This window comes from Heliangelus exortis, chromosome 6, assembly GCF_036169615.1.
Source record: "Heliangelus exortis chromosome 6, bHelExo1.hap1, whole genome shotgun sequence".
NCBI lineage: Eukaryota > Metazoa > Chordata > Aves > Apodiformes > Trochilidae > Heliangelus > Heliangelus exortis.
This window is the reverse complement of record NC_092427.1, coordinates 26,158,789-26,179,560: the sequence shown is the minus strand read 5'-3', so window position 1 is coordinate 26,179,560 and position 20,772 is coordinate 26,158,789.

Below are 20,772 nucleotides of genomic sequence, written 5' to 3'. Positions count from 1 at the left end.
TCGCCGCTGGGCCGCAGCCCGTCTGGCACAGCGCTGCACGGAACCTTCGCTTTGACAAGGGATCGGAGGTCACCGCTCCAGGGGATCAGGGGCTGGATTGTTAAACAGCTAAATCTAATCAGGGGCTGGTTTATCAAACAGCTAAATCTATTTAAGATGTAATTACTCAAAAAGAGCAGTGCACTTGAGACCATTCAAATGAGCCGGCGCGGATGCCGGCTGCTGCGCTGGGTTGTCTGTTCCCAGGCACAGCACTTCGCTCCGCGGCCCGGCCCAGTCCCTTCCAGCCCCGCGGGTCCGGTGTCTGCTCGTGTCACACCCCTCTTCGGAAAACGGAAAGGGCGGAAGAAAGTGCAATACGTTCCTTGCTTTTGCTGACATCGCTCCGGCAGCGCCTGATGGCTCACGGGTCGGTACTGACAGGGCTCGCACCGGAGCCGCTGGGATGGGGCAGGTCGGGAAGTTTCCCCGTGGGCACCTGGGTGGTGTCAGTGGCGGTGTTGGGGTGCGAAGCGGGGAGGGGAATCTCCCACGCTCAATCCCCCGCCTTAACGTTACCGCATGCCCGAGAAAAACCGCCCTGGGAGATGGGCCGGCATCCGAGCTCGCCGCCCTGGTCAGTGTCACAACCGGAGGACGGTTACACGCCTCTCCTCCCCGGGCCTCCCTCTCGCCCGGGGCATTCCCACGGCTCCGGGCACTCCCCCGGCAGCGGCGGCAGAGTCTCCTCCAGCCGGGGGCGGGGTGCTAGGGCCGGCCCGACCCCCCTCCGCGGCTCCCGCCCGCGTCCCCGCTACGGGCCGCGGGGCGAAGAGGGTGGGGGCTGGGCCAGCGGCCGGTAGGGGGCGCTCTGGCTCCGGGAACGAGCAGGCGCCGCTCCGGCCGCGTCCCACTCCCGGCTCTCCCCCAACCCTCTCCCCGCCTCCGCCGCACGGCGCTGCCCGGGCTGCTGGCGCTCCCCACGGGGGGCCGGGGCCGGGAGGCTGCCCCGAGGGCCTGGCAGGTACCGCGGGTTCGCACCGCAGCGCGGGCTGCTGCAGGGGATGGAAGGGGTGACGAACTCCAGGGCCGTCGGTTGGAGGGGTCCGGCCGGCTCCGGCCCGCCCTGTCTGGCGGCCACAGGCCGAGCGCACCTGCCCGGGAGGTGCCCGGGCCCGCGGGCAGGCGGAGGCGGCAGCAGCAGCTCCGGGGAGGGGGGCGGGGAGCGGGCCCGAAGGATGGAGCCGGCGGCAGAAGTTGGTGACAAAACTGCTCGGCCGGTGCCCGGTGCCGGCGGCTTTCTTTGTGCGTTTCTCAGCACTTCGGGTGACATTCTGCTCTCCCTGCAGTTGGCTGGCAGTTTTCCCCGGTTTTATGGGTGGACGGGATTATTATAAACAAGAGGAAAAGAAGAAAAGCCAGTGTAATTTTTATAAAGCTTTTCTAGGGCATACTGTTTAAATAACAGTTGAAAAACAGTTGTTGGTTTTTTTTTTTTTTTTTAATAATTGTTGAGTTTCGTAGCATTCAGGTCGATGCTTTCTTTAGAACAGACAGGTATGGCAAAGAGATACCTGTTTCCTTTGACCTTACCTTTGATCATAGCTTACACTTGCTACCCACATGCACCTGTGTTTGTGTCTTTTGAGAGTCAGGAACAGAAATTGTTTTTGTTAAAAGCCTTCTGAAGCAAAAATTTAAAAGGACGGAGAAAAATATAACCTAGCAGCCAAAGCACTTTTTCTTCTAATGTGTTACCCAAACATTTTGTACCAAATCCGTAGCAATATAAATTAGCATAGTGAATCTCACTGATTTACCTCAGCTGAAGACCTAATTCTGGTGCACAGCATACTCAGATTATGTAAAATATATTCCAGAGACACAAAAAAGCATGGTCATGCATTTCAAGAAAAACCAAACTAAGCTAGACAGCTAGACTAAACCAAAATAGACTCTGCACTACAGTAGTTTTCTGTAGTGACTGCAAATTCTTTGTTTTCCATGCACACAGGCATATTTTTAAGTGGAAGCCCTATGTGATTCTTTAAATAGAATATTTCTTGTTTGATTTTTTTTTTTTTAGTGATACCTGTGTACTTATCTTACTCTCAGCTATGTGCAAAAAATGTAAAGAAATTAAATGCATTCTGCTTTATTGTTGCATATTTTCTAAAGGCTCTTGGTGATTTCACCACTTCAAGTGGCTTTAATAGTCACATTTTTAAAGTTTTATTTCTGTGGTGTTGTACTTGCCTAGTCAAATTTATCCATTGCAGTGTGGTGATCAGGCAGCATTTCAGGTAGTGGCTTATCAATTATTTTATTGGGAGATTTCCCAAATCCCCCTTCCTGGAATAAGATTTTTTTTTAGGAGAAGGGTCAGGTTCCCAACACTCAAAACCATTTGCTCTGCTGACTTCCTTCTCTTGGTTTCTTCTATAATTTCTCTAATGTGTCAAGCCACTTTGCTACAGGATAAATATTCAGAGATAGGGAGGAAAGGGGGGGAGAAGGGAGGAAAAAATAGGCCTCCCAGGGGGCTATTGATTTGAAATATGAAACGTTTTATTGATACAAGAAAAAAACAGACATAAGGAAGCAGTTTGATATTGCACAATATTTGAAAAAAATCGTGTGCATCTGTTTAGCACAATATGCTGCATAATGACAGCAATCTTCCCTGTTTGTATCTATTCATCTGATTATACAGCATAACAATTCTTTTTGCTACACATTTATTTACTAAAGGATTTTTTTTTAATGGCTAATAAATTAGTAAATCAGATATCATGTGCTTGGGAAAATATGTAAGTTGACTCCCTACACACAAGATAGTTGCAGTTCATATTTTATGTGATACTTGCACATACAGATGAAGTGCTATGCTTCCCTTCTGGCAAAGACAAAGGAAGTTTTAAATCACTATTTAGTACTCTTGCATCTGGATGCATGTTATTTTGAAAAGCTTAAATTTTTAACACTGCAATGCAGCACTGATGTAATGAAAAGCTTTGACTTACACGGAGTATAACCCAGTGGCCTTCTTTTGATGCTTTTTTCCATAGCTATTTCTGCTACAGCTTCCTGTCCTTGACCCAGTCATACATTATGAAGTTCTCCTCAGTCAATAGTAGATTCAAACTTGTTCCCTAAACAGAACAATATTCTGTACTGCTTTGAGCCAATAATGAAGTGTTCAAACAAACATGTTTTCTACACACAGTGGCTAAGTGGCACTACATCATCTGAGTTACTGAAGTTTAAAAAAATGGGTCTCAAAAATATAGTTTTTGTAAATCAGCTGAGCCAAGATATTGTATTGCTTTTTGGCTAGGTATTCTGTACTAGCAAAATACTGCTGTGTCTGAAAACCAACCCAGAAGTGAAACAATTGATTCCTGCTAATGGAATCCCTTCCTATTGCTTATATAAATATTTCAGTGCACACAGAAGTGGATATATTAGCAACATAGCTAAAGAAAAAATAAGAAATGAATGTCTCACTAAAGGTAATGTTACACACTGGCAATAGAAGGGTCTGAACAGGAGTCCTGGCAGGGGCACAAGGAGGCAGTTTGGTCAGAGGAGAGGTAACAAGGTTTCAGCATACCTAGGCAGTGGGGTCAAATCTGTTGCGGAAGCAAACTTACAGGAGGCTGATGGCTTGCGTGAGAAAAAGGCAGAAGAGCAGGCAGCTACCTCTTGTTTCAATAAGCACCAGCAGCCCCCCAGGCAGCTGCCCGAGTCCAGCCCTGCAGCTCTCATCAGCCAGGGAGGGCTCCAGGTGTAACGTGACAGCACTCCGAGGTAATGGAAAGGCCTCCTTTATTTCTCTGGTTGTAGTAGTTAGAACGTCTAAGGCCAGTGATATTGCTAATTTGGTAGAAATTTATTTTGTGGTAAATGCTGTGTTTTCTTATGATTGTGGGTAAAAGGGTCTAGTGCAGACTCATGATTCAGAGCTGTCTAGGAGATAAAACACTACTGGGGCAGCACTGCCGTCCCTGAAAGTTTTTTTTGAACACTTGGGAATATTTTGTTCCAAGTCACAACCCAGCAAAGTTCCCGTAAACTGAGAGAGCTTTGGGGAAAAACAGCAGTGAAGGTGTGAAACCCATCTATAGGGCATATTATTTTATCATGACTTCTGTCTGGTAGAGATCCAAGTACAGCACAAGTAAGGGTCACTCACAGTGCAGAATCTGCCCCTCAGCTGAGGCTGGTAAAGTAAACTTGGCAGCACAAGTCATCCTGGACAGTCTGCTATCTCACATCAATGTTGGGTTCAGGAGAGAACTTTCTGCTTTTCATTATTTTTTTTTTCTGGACGTTTCAACTCCACCATTTCAGCTTGTCCTTTCTAGAAGCCTTTGGTGTTCAGGTAACAAAATTTATTAGTTGTTGTTTATTAGTTGTTGTCCACTCTTGAAAAAAACATGTAGAGCCAGTACATTTGAGCACAAGTACATGGATTTTGAAAATCAATGTAACTAAAGTTTTTGATTTTTAAAAACAATTATTTGTCATAGATAAACACACTATACTTTGATTTCTCTCCATGCAGAGTCAGAGAGAAAACTGAATAAAACCGAGTAACTGTTGAAACAGTGGCTAATGTAAATTCAGAGAATTCACAACTATCAGTTTTTGGTTTGGTTTTTTGTTTTTTTGTTTTTTTGTTTTTTGTTTTTTTTTTTTTTTTAAGTAAAAGCTTTAGGGCAGAACAGCTGTGAAATTAATAGGAAAGATTCATAATTTTTATCAGTTTATTTTTGCATAGGCTTTGGATTTTATTTGTGTCCAGATTCCTTTTTAAAAACATTTTTAAAGCTTTTAAAACAATGCAATACAGACTGTAGGTGTCATAAGCTTAAATCATACACACATAGAAGTATTCCTTATAGTACACGAATCTGTTCACGGATGCTGATTAAGTGTGTCAGCTTGTAGGAGTAGCTAAACCTTCACCAAAATATGGACAAATTCTAAAGGCTTTTCTGAAATGTCTGCCTTCACAAATTAAATGTGGACTTCTGTGTGTAGCCTTTTAGTATGTCAACAGATCTAGAAACACTGAATTGTGCTGAGAAAGTGTATTAACACAATATTCCAAAGTCAGTGAAACTCTGATTTCTCTAAAAGAGCAATTTGTAATGAGAAATTGCCAGATTAAAGATACAATGTTTAAAATTTTAGAAGTCTATAAGAACCATACCTAAATTTTCCATTGTTGTAAAAAAGAAATGGGGAGCTCCACACTGTTATTTATCATGTTGCACCTGGGTGTGCTGTGTTCTGTTCCTTGGTATTTAATCCAGAAGTGCATTCAGCTATGTATAAGTAGCGAGTACTGAGTTTTAAACCATGAGAGCAGCAAAAGATAGGACAGAAATAAACTGTTGGCTGCAACTGCCCCTTTGAAAAAAAACAAAAATTTTGGGAGGGGGGGAAGGAGTTTCCTTGCCCCCAGTGGAGTTTATTATTCTCTGGAAAAAAGGAAAACCAACCCTGGCTCATGAAGATACTTTAGAATAGGAAATGTTTTGCCTTTGAAATGTACCAGATTACATGTCATTTCAAATAATGTTCATGGCAAAGATACCCCTGGGACTGTCTTACAAGAGCTTTATTTCTTGCCTGCAAATTAGTCAGTTCAAAACACTTTTTCTCTCATCTCTGCCTTCAGCTCTTAATGCCACACACAGCATTTGAAAAATAGGGAGTAAGAATTAAAAGACCCTGAATACAAAAGTACAACTGAAGAAAAAACCCCAGAAGACTGTTAAGGTAAGAACGAGACGTGTTTCAGCTGACAAGGAAAAGAATGAAATTTTGGTGCATTTTTGGAGGCATTTCAATAAACCCTCTTTTTTCCATTTCAGCAGGGGCTCATTGAAACAGCTATGTTTTCCAAGTGGCAGACAGACAATAGCATCTAAATTATTTTTAAGAAAGCACTCTTAGCACTAAGCACCCACTACTACTAAATCTGTCTTAGAGGAGAAGGGTGGAGGAAGAAGAAAGGTCAACAAATGTATCAAGTTCTTTTGTGTAAAGCCTCACTGACATTTTCAAACTCCCTCAGCTGGCTTTTTTTTTTTTTAATTTTTTTTTTTTTTTTTTTTCAGAATCCTGGTAAAATGCAGTAAAGGATTTAAGGTTATCGTCTGTCTCTCTCTAACTTCTGACATCTCTTTATAACAAGAAAGAGTCACAGCCAACTGTAACAGGAGGGCAACACAATGAATCCTGGTAAGAGAGGGAAGGGGGGAGGTTCAACTTTGCTGCCCCTTTGCCCCTGCTTCTTCCTCACAGAACAGAAGTGCCATCTGTTCCTAGCCCCCGAATGCATGCATTTGATTTCCATTCAGTAATAACTAGCACAGGAAAAAGATTATCAAGTGATCTAAAGCACTATCAGCATTAGCGAGTCTTTCCCATCCAGTGTTTTGTTTGCACCTCCAAAGATCTGCAGATGAAATGGATATGGGCAAGTGCCTTAATTGCCTCGAATTATTCTCTTCTCTGGCAGCAGACCATATGGTCCAGTTGCAGAACACGACCAGACCAGGGATATTTAGGTGCTTGGGTCAGAAAGAGATTTAGGAAAATCAAACAAGAGGATGGATGTTTTGATTCTCTAGCCTGAGCTCAGTACACTGATCTCTGTTACTTATCACTGTAAGTTCATCATCAAAATAGTGCAAAATCAAGTCACAGTGTGCTGTGTGAAGCTGGACAGTCACTAATAAAGTATGAGCCTGTTTCAGAAGAATGTTTCCTAGGCTTCACAGTCAAATTTTTTGCATTCATAAGTAAAAAGCCCCAGAACACCAAAACCACCAAATGCCTTCTAGTCCAGCAAACTCAGTTTAGGATTCAAATACCCCATGAGAATGTCTGGAGGTGCTGAAAACCCCAGTGGATCCTCCAGATGTGCCCCGATGTCTCTCACTGTCACAGTGCAGCAGCAGATACCAGTGAAGGAAAGGTACCTAGAAGTGGGCTGTCTGCAAAGGAAGTAATGGTTAAACAATAAGTGCAGTGGGATTTCTCTGTCCCAGCCTTTCAGGCATTTCAGTACTCTTTCCTCTTGCTGTCTATTTTTGATTATTTTAGCAATCTCTCATTTCTTCATATTCTCATCTTTTTTCCCTGTGTTGCTGCTGCTGCCTGCCCACCTTGTTATTTAAAGCACTTCTATGGCCAGAAATTGTGTTGTCAGATGCCAGCTTTCTTCCCAAAGGCTGACAAAGGACCTCAAGCATGGGAGAAGCATGGCCAGACCTGTTATAATGTAAAGAAACTTGTAAAATGGTTCAAGAGGGCAAAGCTAGGAAACTGTCTAGCAAGCAGCTTGTGCTTTAGACTAGCTTATTTTCTGTAAATCAAATATTGCTTAAGCTGTATCTGAAGTTTGAAGCCGATCTGTCTGGCAAACCTACTGATGTCTACGTTGTCAAAATACATGAGACAACATTTCATTTCTCCAAATTTCCATTAATTTCATTGCCTTTTTTTTCTTTTTTTTCCTCCTACACCAGGATGACATTTTTGAAGTGAACTTCTAAGAGCGTAATTTGATCAAATGATCCAAGGGAACTCCCTACAGACATCCATTATTTAATGCTAGGTCTATTCTAAAGGCTGGCATGACTGACAATGGCAATTGGTTTTATCCCAGTTAATTTTTTAGATAAAAAGTATAGTGTGTTTTTTTTCCATTTGTGGACTGTATTTTGTTTATACAGATCAGGTAGAAATTTATCACATAAAGGCAGTGTCCAGCCATGTGTGGCAGTGAGCATTTTGAGCATCCCAACCTCAACAGAAACAGAAGGTGCTCTGCACCATGCTGGGGGCTGTTCTTGTGTGTGTCCTTATGTTAGATGACTGCAGGTGACTTCCAGGTTGCCTTGAGGAGACTGGGCAGGAATTCACTGGCTGGGTGATTTATGGTTCAATACAGTAGATAATCTCTTCTCTGAAAACAAGTAGGGTCAGCTGCTGAATCTGAATTTCTTTGTCCTCCCTTTCCCTTCTCCATTTGGAATTTAACTTTCTGGCTAACAACACATGCCCTGGAAGCCTAAGAAGCCTCTTTTATTAGATTAGTGTTTTCATCCTAGACCTGACTCACATCCATGCAGGCTTTGGGCTCTTCTGCTCTGTACCCATTTATCACTCTTTTCAAAGGGAAGAAGGAAATTCTTGGTATGGGTGCAAAACTGAGAAGAGGTCTGTGCCAAATAAGAGCAAGAACACAGCTGCACAAGACTCAGCATACTTCTCACAGACAAAATGCAGGGAAGGAAAAGATGGCACTTTAAGCTAAATCAGAGATCATTATACAATACTCTTTCCATTCAACTTGTTCTAGAAGGAATATGTACATGCGGCAGCAGCACTCAGGACATGAAGAGCCACTTCGAAAATAGATGCAGTTCCTGGTGTTTGAGATGAGAATGGATAGTGGAGAGGGAGAAAATCAGCTGCCCCTCAACCACATCAGTGTCTGTGAAATCATGCTTTTCTCTCCTTAACAAGGAAGCAGCCTGGACTCACCAAGAGCAAACTCTGTAGGAAGCATTTCAGACTGACATTCACTGCCTGAGGAGGAAGTTTCCAGGGGCCCAGCAGGGCCTGTTAGCAGCATGAACATCACAAGCTACAGCAAGGAGAGCTGAGCAGTACATGAATCTGTCCATGTTCCCTCCTACAGTGGAGAAGCAAGTGAGACCTGAAAACCATTAGGCAGAGGACTGTTCAGGGTGCTGCAGGGCCACATGTACAGATGCACACACACACAGTCATAAGTGGGAGCTTGTGCAGGGCTCATGCTGTACCAGAAGAGCTAAGTGGGCTGGGAAAGTAAGCTTTTCTCTTCCAAACAGACCAATGTAAATGATGGTTGAGGCTGTAACACGGGCAGTCAGGTTCATTACACTCAGCCTCACGGTGTTAGAGGGTTTTGCTCACTGCACTGCCCTGTGAAGTAGGACATTAAAAGCCTGTGACAGGAGGGAAAGAAAGGTGTAAGCCACTGGTAGCACTAGATTAAAACAGTGGCATGCAAACACAATCTTCCTGAGTGGTAACCTTGAGTGAGAGCTAATTCACTGGATTGATTTTATCCAGCTTGTCCCTGAGAAAATAGAGCACAGCAGCATTGACTGTGACTGGCCAAAACTGCTTGCGAGCTTCAGTGATCTTTATGGTTTTCATTTTGGCTTCAGAGTCCTTAAAGATGTTAAGATGTCTTACTGGCAAATGGGTATTGGCAAAAAGCATGCTATATTTTAGTCCAATTAATGCCTTAAAGAGTCTAATAGTCAAAAATAATTAATACAAAAGACCTCATTAAAAATAGAGTTAAAATTGCTATACAAAAATTCCCTTGTTCTCTAGTGTTGTGCTTACTCCTCCAGTACTCCTTTAAGTCTTAAGATTGACACTTTGGTATTTCTCTGAAGGTATGGGGGAGTATTGTGATGATTCATCACCAGGAGGAGTGAGATATTCATGTGAGGGGGAATGTCTTTCTCCCCAGTCTGGTGTCTGCTTGGATTTAATTTTATATGTTTTCTTAACACTATCAGCCTACTGTGATTAAATGACTGCTTTGTATCATCTGTGTCTGCAGTCTTCCCTGTGACTTATTCTAGAGCTATAGGTAGTTCAGTCCACAACGAATAACCATTTGTTATTACTATAAACTAACTAAACAAAGTCTAATACCTTACAGCTAGAGGCACACATTGCTACCACAGCTGAAACAAGTTAAAAATCAATTTAGTTACGGACAAACCCAGAGAAGTGCTGAGAGCCTGCACTGTCATGTCAATAGAAAGCTTGTTGCTTTTTGCTAATAATGCCAAAATCACATTTACTGGTCTATTAAGCCCCTTTGGGTACTCTGTGAATTGTGGAGTGAAGATTTGCAAGCTCTTGGATGACTGCAGGACCATGGCTGAGCATCAGATCTTGGACACATTCACACTTTCCTATGTTCTCTTTTGTCAGGATAACCTGTATAGGTCTGGTTGACCTGTATTTCTTCATTGCTATCAGGAGAACAGCTAACCAAAAGGGTTTGATTTTCATCACCAGATTATTTTGCACAGTCAGCAGGAGTGTTGTGATTGTTAAAATAAAAGCTATGGGTGTACAGCTAAGTTAAAAATGTGCATAGTTGTAGGAGGCCATAGTGTCTATACCTGGGAGAGCATGGCACAATTAAGGTAATGTACTCTAATCTAAGATACATCTTACACACACACACACACACACACACACACACACACTACCAGGCAGGTTTTACACATGAGGTAAGTCACAATAATTTCTGGAATTGCATCTGTACACCAGCACAAATAGATCCCATATATATGATTGGAGTTTGATTTGACACAGGAGAAAAGTCATAGTCACATCTGGTTAATTTTTGAGCTAAGAAATCACCTGTCAACTGGGAAATAATATCTCCACGTACCTATTGCATATTTCAATGCTGTTTGCTGGCATTCTTCTGAAAAATTAACTGGAATATTTTGTTTTCTTTGATAGTCTATGTTTGCAGATGCCCATCTTTAATATCAGAAACACTTGATACACATTCCTAAAATTATCTGATCAGCTTCTTGGTAGCAAAAAGAATTTTTCCATCAGCTTGATACGTGGCTTCTTACTGCTTCATATGTGCAGTGCTTCTACCATCTGCTGAAGTCAATATGTTTTGAAATGCCTCAAATACAATAGTAAACAATTAAAAAATATAATTGTACATGGCAAAAAAAAAATGTATCTTACTGATTCATCTTTGCTTCTATGTTTTATAAGCACTCAAAATTTCAACCATACTTGTAAATTTATGTCTATTTTAATGTTACATGTATAGACATTCATACCCTGGTGATCTGTCAAGTATGGTCTCTCTCAGTGAGAGGATGTACAGGCCTCCTTATCTGGAGGAACCTTGAGCACATCACAACCTACCAGGGCCCCTCCTCCAGTATTTCACTACACCCATGTAAGGCATTTTTCCTAATCCCTGGTCAGAATCCCTGGTCAGAATTTGCCATACTCTGACTTCTGCTGCTTGCCTCTTCCATGCACTTCTGTGTCTCTGAGAAAACCTGTCTCTGTCTTCTCTTTAGGCTCTTACAGAGTATTTTTAGACTCTATAAGGGTCTAAAATCCCCCTGTATTCTTGGCCTTTTCAAGGCTAAAGAACTACAGCCTCTTCAGCATCTCCTCACGTGCTACCTGCTCCAGCCTCTGCTGGGCTGGTGCCAGTAGATTACCGCCTTTATTCTACTATAGGAGATACAGTAATTAAATTAATGCCTTTCATTTGTAGCATCTATTGTTCACATGCTTACTGATTGTGTAGCACTTTTAACTTGTTCTACATTGGTATCCTCTTCTAGAGTTTTATCCAGTTCAGTTTAGTTGGATCTTCATCATTCAGTTTCCCTCCTCTGAAGTCCAAATTTCTCCTTGCACTGCCAGTTCTTCAGTTACCTCTCTTGCCACTACCAAGTCAGCCCATGTTTCAGCATCTTATCAGCTTGTCAAGAGAAAAATTTAGTTGTTGGTTTGCTGTTTTTCTTTTTTATCTTTTAATTTTGCAAAATCTTGGTCTGCTTCCTGGATACATCTGCAAGAAGCTGGAACTCAATGGTATTTTCCCCTCTGTCTGACCTCACAGAGATCAAAGGGGCCTTGGACCAACAAAGTTTTGTAATGAGCAGATCCAGGATTTGAAATTAGGAGCAGAGCTAAGTGGGGTTTTTTAATCCCCTCTCTGATTTTTGTGGACTAAGAATAGAAGGAACCCAAAGTAAGCATCTTGCTATTAAATTTGGCCATGATAAATAGTGCAGCTCCATGTGGTGTGCAAGAGCATCTGTAGCATCAGAATCCCCCACACTAAGAGTGTAACATGGCACAGAAAAGCATTCCATTGTAAGAGCAATATAAATCAATTTTATATAATCTTTCTCCACTTTCTCTTTTGAATTTTGTTAACTAAAGGAATCTATCACTCCATGGCATGAACCACAACATGAAAGTGACTAAACATTTCAGGATCGTGTCCTTGTTTCATTAGCAGTTAGAATGCAAATATGTCTTCTGAAAAAAACAAAGTTTAGGAAAGAATACCCAGTGGCAGAACTGCAGTAGACACTTACTGCAAGTGGAACTTGACACAGTCTGCAGAAGCAATTTAACTCTTCAGAAATCAAGGGGTGATTTGCTATTTCTCTTTATCCTGTGCAGTTGTCGAGTTCAAAGTGAGCAGCAGGATTGCTACCAGTCTTTACTTAACCCGTATAAATGACAGATACAGAAAAATATGTCTAAAAGTTACAGATTTCTAAAGGGAGAGGAATCTCCTTGCCTGGAATTTCATGAATTCCAGTAGCTTACCCTACAAATTGTGTTATTTGGTAAAAATTTGTTCAAGTTCCATGCTATCACAAAATAGACTGTGCCTTTTTCAAAATCCTTGAAAGCTTTTCTTTTCCTCAAAATTATTTTAACAGTGTTCTTTCTTCCTTCTTCTAAATATTCTACAGTTTTCTCTCTGAAATAGTTTCTTTACAATAAAGTAAAAGAATTTATACTGGCAATTCAAACAGTGATTTTTGTGTAAGTCTGATGTTGTTTGAAGACAGTGTGATGATAATACCAGGACAAGGCACACACGTTTTTAATTCCTGGATCATCATTAGCTTGTTTCTTTGGAAACATCTTACTTTCAGTCGTTAAGACAACTCATGCATGATAACTACACAAAGCTCCAAGAGCCTTTCCACATCCTTTACGCAAACTGCAGGGTAATCCTGAAGTTAGAAAAATCAGCCAGATGGGTCATAATTTTCCATTAAATTCCTGCAACCTGTGTGCAAAAACAAAACCCTTGAAAGAGATTTTGTTAATGGTGTTATTAATAACATACATTTTGAGTTTAGTGACTTGCTGATATTCTTTGATCAAGTCCTTTGAACTCTGCTTCATTTGTCATCTGAACAAAGCCTTGTTTTTCTATTCCAGAGAGACATACTGTGTGTAAATGAGAAGGTTTTTTAAAGCACTCTGATGATGGAAAAGATATGCAAGTGCAACTGATATCACCTGGCAACATTTGCTTACTATTAAGGGTATATTTATCTCTTAATTAAATTAGATATGATTCCTCATTTAATAATGCAGTGATTTTTAACATCCGCTTCCCGGTTTACATGTTCAGTAACTGCTTGCACAAGATATAGAATCATGTGCATCACCACAGCAGAAAGGAACATCATACACCCTGCAAAGCACTTATGGAGTCTGCTTTTATTTACTTTTCAGTATCCCTGGCTACCAGGTGGAGAAGTGCACATCCAGTGGTCAGTTGTTACTGCAGCCAACCGTGGCCACTCCAAGCTAGAAATGTGAGTCCAAGTGGTGTGTCCTACTTACTAATCCTTCCATTAGTGGTGCTTGAGTTTTAGCTGGTTGCTTGTGTAAATGGCAGAACAGATGCAAACAGCTCCATGTAGTCCTGGGCTCCTGCTAATAATATAAATCATGATACAGTTTCTAACGAGTGAGCACTACAAATGAAAATGAATTGTGAAAAGGTAAATTTACCTGAGAAAGCTACATTTATATGGCTTGTGAAACAGAACACTAAAATTCCTCTCTTGCAGTTTGTACTTTAAATAAATTAAAGAGTTTTATGGTGATTTTATAAAGTTCTATTTTATTTTTCTCAGTGCTGAACACACAGTGATTCTTGGAGAGCACATACACACGGGTACATTCACCATGGGTAAGTGATTTTTAAAATACAGATTATTAATGTGGATTGGAAAGGACCTCTGAAATCATCAAGTCCATCCCTTAATCCACTGAGCTCATAATTTGGCACAGAAATCTTCAATTAAAAAAACCAACAAACAAATCAACCCCAAGCCCAGTAACTTGTATATTTTGGACTAATGTAAACTCATGTAAACTTGGCCACCTGAGCACACTGCTGGGTCATCTGTTTTAGTCTCAAAGGACTCAAATTCAGCATAAAAGTGATTATTTTGTAGCTGATATAATTCTTTTAGTTGTCTTAGTTTCTATTTCTGCTTCTGTAAGACTTGTTTACAGCTTCTCAGATAGGAGAATATCCCAAAGGAAATTACTGTCAGCAGCCACAGAAAGTATCTGTAATTCATTCTAAAGCACTGTCAACTTAATTTTAAGGTTATTTTTCTGCTTTCTGAGTTCAGGCTGATGTGGTAGGTATGCAAATCCATAAATCAAATAATTTTAATAAAGGAAATACGTATTTCTTTGTAAACTATTTCATTCTCCTAAAACTCTTGAAAGCATAGAATTCAGTAATTAAATCTTCAATGACTAGGAACAGGATAAAGAAATAAAATTATGAACTTTATTCTGTACATCATCGGTAGGTTTAAAATAGGAAAGCCAGCAAACAATTGCCTAGTCAACTCTAATAAATACACAATGAACATCCACATTTATGACTGGCAACTTCCTATCATTATTTCTGTGAGAAGACACATACAGACATGTCAGTCTCCTTTACTGAAGAAAAATTTTGGGATGCTAATCCCCAGCCAGTGGGACTGTCTGTTGAGCAGAAATACCGTGATGGCACCCAAAGTATCACATCTCATAATGTTCCCAAATTCAGGTCAAACCTGCAATTTATCACATGAACATGGGTGTGTTGTGTCATCTGCATGTGGAGGTTTTTAAAGGTTTGTTGGCTTTTTTTGGTCAACGGGAGCATGAAAACAGCACCTTGAAAACAGTGCCTACCTTTTCTGTGCTATTTGATTTGTTTCACTACTCTCTGCAGCGTGGCAGCCTGCCCAGTGGCTGTGCAAGGCAGATGGTCCCCAAAGGCAATGCACTCTGCTTCCCCAGCCTGCAGAGCCTTTGATGGCATCGGGGACACAGGCAGCACTCAGCATAACAAGCAAACCCAGGAGGCAACAGGTAAGGTACCATGAGAAAATGGAGGTAGCGATAAAGAAGAGGCGGAAGGTACGGTACTGAGGGGGGGCACTCTGATACCTGAATTTTATAATGTGTTTTTGTTCACAGCTTGAACTTTTTAATAAAGGAATTTCATAGTAGCTTTAAAGAGTGATAATTTCAGTGCTCTGGCTCACTAAATATTCTCCTGCAGTCTAACTAAACTGCAAAGATTGGAGCCGAAGGAATTCAGTGCATTAACAGCACTTTCTTTGCAGCCTGTGCTGTAGGTTAAGTGCTGTCCTGTGGCAACCTTCTAGGAGGCAAGGGGTTCAGAGAGCTTAGAGGAGGCAGCTAACGTAGCAGGCTGGGGCTCAGGGTCCCTGAAGACTCGAGAGACAATCCTGAATAGCAAAGGCTGTGGGAAAATACTTCCTGTCATTTACCAGAGGGGCAGGGGAGGGAAGGGAGGACGCCTGGTAGCTGTAGGAGGGGCAGTAGGTACAGCTAAACTAGAAGGAGGGAAAGGGCTCAGGAGTATAATGAGGAGGTGGGGGAAATGACACTGGAATAAAAGGGTGAATGAGTATATGAGATACCCACTCATCCTGGCCTTCTCTGTTCAAAGAACTCCCTCGAAGGGTGGGTACAAGACTTAAATGGAGAGAATGGATGTCAAAATATTTCCATAAGGAATATAGTGTAATAAATCAGAGGAAAAGGGCAGATTGGAGGCAAGGAGCAAACGGTAGGAGAATTATTTTTATTCTAAGTGAATGATTATGTCTCCTGGGTGATTACACATCAGGATGGTGGTGTTGGGGAGGACTGTTCAGCTAGATAGAAAGGAGTGCTCAAAATGCAGTATTTGAAATATGTAGAGTGCATGAAAGGGTGTAAATAAGACAAGAAGGGGTCAAATTGCCAAATAAAAATCCTGCTCGAGTCAAGCTATCCAGGGCATAGCAATCATCAGGAGCAAAGATAACTGTAATTCAGGTATCGGAAGACAGATTTCAATGTAAGATACTTGCTATACTTGCAGAACATGATCAGAGACACAGCTGATGGAGAAAATAAAATACTATTAAATACTTTGAATACCAATAGTTTGCAAGTACCGGGTCAAATAAGAGATCTATAATTTCTTCCACGTTATCTACAAATACAGGGCCTCCAGCAAGAAATACCTTGTAAACCAGCTCTATAACACGTACCTATGAAAATGATGCCATCTAAGGGCTGGCAAAAGCCAAGGAATACAGTGCCAGTGCACTGTATCCCATTCATTATGTTTCCATGAGTTTAAAGTAGGACAGTGCTTTAGCAGAGTAGTTATGGTTGCTGGTACGTTCAGAAAAAACATCGTGCAACACAAGGAGTTAGGAAAAAATTAGTTGCTGTGTTTCATTGCTAGTTTTTACTCTTGCTAGTATTAGTAGCTGCCAACTGGCTCTCTCCCCTTTTGATTCAAACAGATAACTTTAAATCTGAGCCAGATTTAACTTTTATCTATTTGATATCTGGAGCTGAGGGTTGACTGGTAAGTGCCAACCATGACTATATATATTTAAGACTGGGGGCTTTTTGAATGGCCATGGTATTGCCAGGCACTGTAGTAATTTTTCTGTTTAGCAACTGTTGTACTATCCAGCTGCACAGTGACTGGATCAAGAGCTTCTGTTTCTGGAGTGGGAACCTGGAATTAAAAAGTTAAGTTTTAAATTCCTAGTTACATAAACTGGTATGTTTCAGCATTCATTCCCTTGTTTTCCTGTAAGAATAAACAGTATCAGTAAGAAAAACATGTAATTTCTCCTCACATCACTTAAAAGTCAGGAAAAAGACAGATGAATATTCCAGTACTTATTTTGCCTCCAAGAGGTTACTGAAAACTTAGTGCTGAGAAATTTCTGAGCTCATCTTTACTCCAAGGTCAGCAATTGCTATGGGAACGCTTGCCAGTTATGCTTTCACATATTTAAAATTGCAATTATATATCTTTATTTACATGCTTGTATTTGATTCCCAAGGTTTTTGTGAGAATGCAGCACATCTCAGCACTTTTTTTCTGTGTGGTAATGGGAGGCTGTTCTAAAACTTCTGCTGCCAAGGTACTAAGCACTGAAGCTCTGGTACGGTGGAGAGTCACAGTGCTTATTGGATTATGTACAAGTACTGGACTGTTATGTCCACTAGTACACAGAAATATAGCAAGGAAAAGAGAATACTAAAGGTTTAGAGCTGTGGTTTTCCTGTCAGTGTAGTAAATTGGTAAAAACTTTGAAAACTTATCTCTTACCCATAACAGCCTGGCATCCAAGGGAATCCAGGACACGGAGGCAGTGACTGACTCTGTATGCTGTTCCAGCCCTTCTCCAGGCTGGCTTTCTGGCCAGAGTTACTGATTCATAAGATTCTGCAATGATTTCACTGTGAGTGTCTATATTTGCATAAGCAAAAGCTTATGTGGCTTTTATGGGAAGATTCTTAGTCAAATTGCAGTACAAAACATTGATATTAGGTAATAATAGTAGTTCGTGGTAACTTAAATGAAATTATTACTTTAAACTTGCTCTAAGTGGCTCACAATGGAACAAAACAAATGGGTTAATCACAGTATGTGTAATTTTAAATTTTTCTCTTTCATTTTTTTTCCAGTCACTTTCTCTTTGTAATTAGCCTGAAGACTTTCCTTCAGTCAAAACTAGCCACCTGGAAAGTTTCAGCTTGTAATATGCAGCTCTTTTTGAGAATTCCGAATGTGCAAAAAAAGAAACCTTTCTCCCCACACCCCCTTCCTTGCATAATTCAAATATGAATGAATGAATGCATTTTATTCAGGCTTGCAAAAAAAAAAAAAAAATCATATTTCAGCTGATAAGCATGAAAAATTTCAGATGAAAGGGCTTTTTTTTAAAAAAAAAAGAATATTGTGAGCATAGGGAACAGTGGGTTAAGACAGAAGTCTCAGCCTTGACTGTAACAATTGCTAGCAAGCAAATACTAAACCCAAGCACAGAATCTTGCTTTGTGCTGCCCTGGTGCACAGTAGTGGGGAGAGAATAGAATAATAAAAGCCAGTCCCCTTATGCAAACAGCAGGGCATAGCACTCCACAGAAGGCAAGAAGAAGGTGAGCCTGCCTACTGTTCTGGCTTGCTAACCATATTCCCAAGGGCTGTGGGTAAGTTGTCACCTCTAGCTCCAGATGTACTTCAAACACTATCAAGGGCCACATTTCGGTCCTTTCCAGAAGAACATTTTAACAATTCACTGCCTCCAAATATACTGTTCTATTAAAAAAAGTGTCTGAAGGAAGTTCATATAAGCAACATGGTGGTTTAACAGGTCCAAAAGGGAATGGAATAGCTGTTAGATTTATTTAAAAAAAAAAAAAAAAAAAAAGAGTTGTGAATATGGTGTTATATGCAAAATCTCATTTACCTTATTGCTTTTCAGGCAAAGCAGGGGGAGATTTTGGCTTAGGCCAGTACCACTTTGAATACAAACTATCAGAGGAATGAAAGATTGAGATCTGGAACACATTTCTGCATCTCATTGTCTCTTGTTCCTAAAACAGCTCTGTTGATAAGCCCGGCTCTCATTTTCTACCTAGAAAGCAGGATTAAAGAAACATGCATTTACTGTTTATCAAAAAACTGCCCACTGCTGTGGCTGAACAGTAGTGAGTACTTCAGTATTACCTTATGGATTCACATTGATTAGAGGATCAACAGAAAGGATTAGCATGTGGCAAGCCTGGACATAAAAAATCCCCTTCTATTGTGACATGAGTTGACTGTTGCAAGTTGAGTTTGGCAGCAAGTGACCAAAATTGAGTTGTCAGCATGCTCTTGCATAGTGGAAAAAAGTTGTTGCTTTCTTGTGCAGATGCAAGAGTTTCTGTGGGAAAACAGAACATAATCATGGTTCTGAATGTCTCTGTGGATTGGTAATGTCTCTAATACACAGATCACTTGTGCAAATTCAGTCCCAGCTGGATGGGAAATTATTGAAAATGGTTGTTGTTTGATTGATATAAAATGAGTTGTCAGCTTGATTCAATGCCTCCAGGGCAGATGTCCATAGCATAATTGGCACCTGTCAGAAGCAAAGAATTCCTTGGTACAGAGTAACAACGGCTCATGCAACCATCCAAAATAGTCCTTGCGTGCCAGGGCTTGGAGAAGAAAGCAGGAAAAAACGGTTTTTACTTTTGGGCAGAATCTTTTATGCCATAAATTCAGTAAGAGATTTGACATAATACTTGGTGCAAGCTTTTCCCTGGTATTCTGGCTAGATAATATCAGCTCTCCTGCTGTTTGGTCAACACTTCCCCTAAGAATTAGAAGAAAATGCATGTTTGATAATTTGTTATCATGGTCATGGTAAAGATATATTTATAAAGAATGCTTAATAAATTTTTATATGTTTGCTTACCATATGAAATCTTTTGAACCATTTTATTTCCTGGTTTCGTAAGCAATTCTCACGGCAATAACTTAGCCATACAACTAGGGAAATAATAGAGTGTCTTCTCAGTCAAAAATAAGGCAAAGAAACAGCCAGGACTGTCAGTACAGCAGTGTCAGTATTAGCCTGTTTGCTAATAGTAAACTGTGACCTATCGTTTACCACAGATTGGATTGAAATGGATTTTTTCCTATAAGTCACCAAATAGCTGTCATATGGTTATTACTGCCTTTGACTGAGTGTGGTACAGCTAACAACAGCAATGAATTCAGTTTTCCATCACCAATCTGTCGAGCTGGACGCCTTCTTCATGGAGCTGGTGCTTTGGGAGGTACCAGTTGAAGGGTTTTCCATTAAAAATCATTTTACTGTCTTCATCTAGCTCATGGCTCAACTTGCCTTCTTTCCTTTAATCTCTGTTTCCTCCTTTAGATTATTTTTCATTATGCCTCCCCCCCCAACATACACACACTTTGCCTTTCATCTCTATGTGTCTGCTATTCCTGCACTTGTCAGCCCCAGCAGGAGGGACATGGTAGAATGAAACAGTGTGATATGTAAGGTGGAAAAATATATTATTATCAGATACCTTAGAACAATCATTTATTGTCACACTTTAAAGAGATCTGACATGTTACTTATTTTATTATTCTGTGTTAGGTACATGGTATAATTTTACAGGCATTATTAATCACTAAAATGTGTTACACTTTTAGCCAGGATGTTAACATTTTAAATGCGTTCATCTTGCTTCTTTAAACAGAAACATTGGGCTTTCTGCAGTGCTCTCTCCCTCCTCTAGTCAATAAATCCTTTCTATTGATTCACAAAATAACTCTAAGCACTGTTTTATATTTTAAGTTCCACTAGCCACACTCAGCCATATAATTTTGCTTAATAACAAATGGATCTTCTATTTTTGCTGGTTACTACATGTTTGGTTATCAAACTCAGCTTGAAAGTACTGGGTAGAAGAGTAAAAAACCTATAATGGCAGTGAGGCACCACAAGAGATTTCCTAAATGGGTGTTACAGTGAAATGAAGTATCTGTAAAAAGTGTGTATGTGTGTGTGCGTGTATAAAAAGCAGCCTCATCAGTAGATGAATGATAAATGAAAAATCCATCGGTGCATATAGATTCCCTGGAGCCAGCCTGGATCAACAGACAATATGGATTTTTGATAATTCATGGCTTTGCCATTATTTAGTCTCTCCTGAAATACCCATTGCAAATATCACAGAGATGATTAGAGAATTATCATATTTCTTAACTAAATAGCACAAATTGTATTATATTCTATGTATTCCAACACAGGGCAGTAT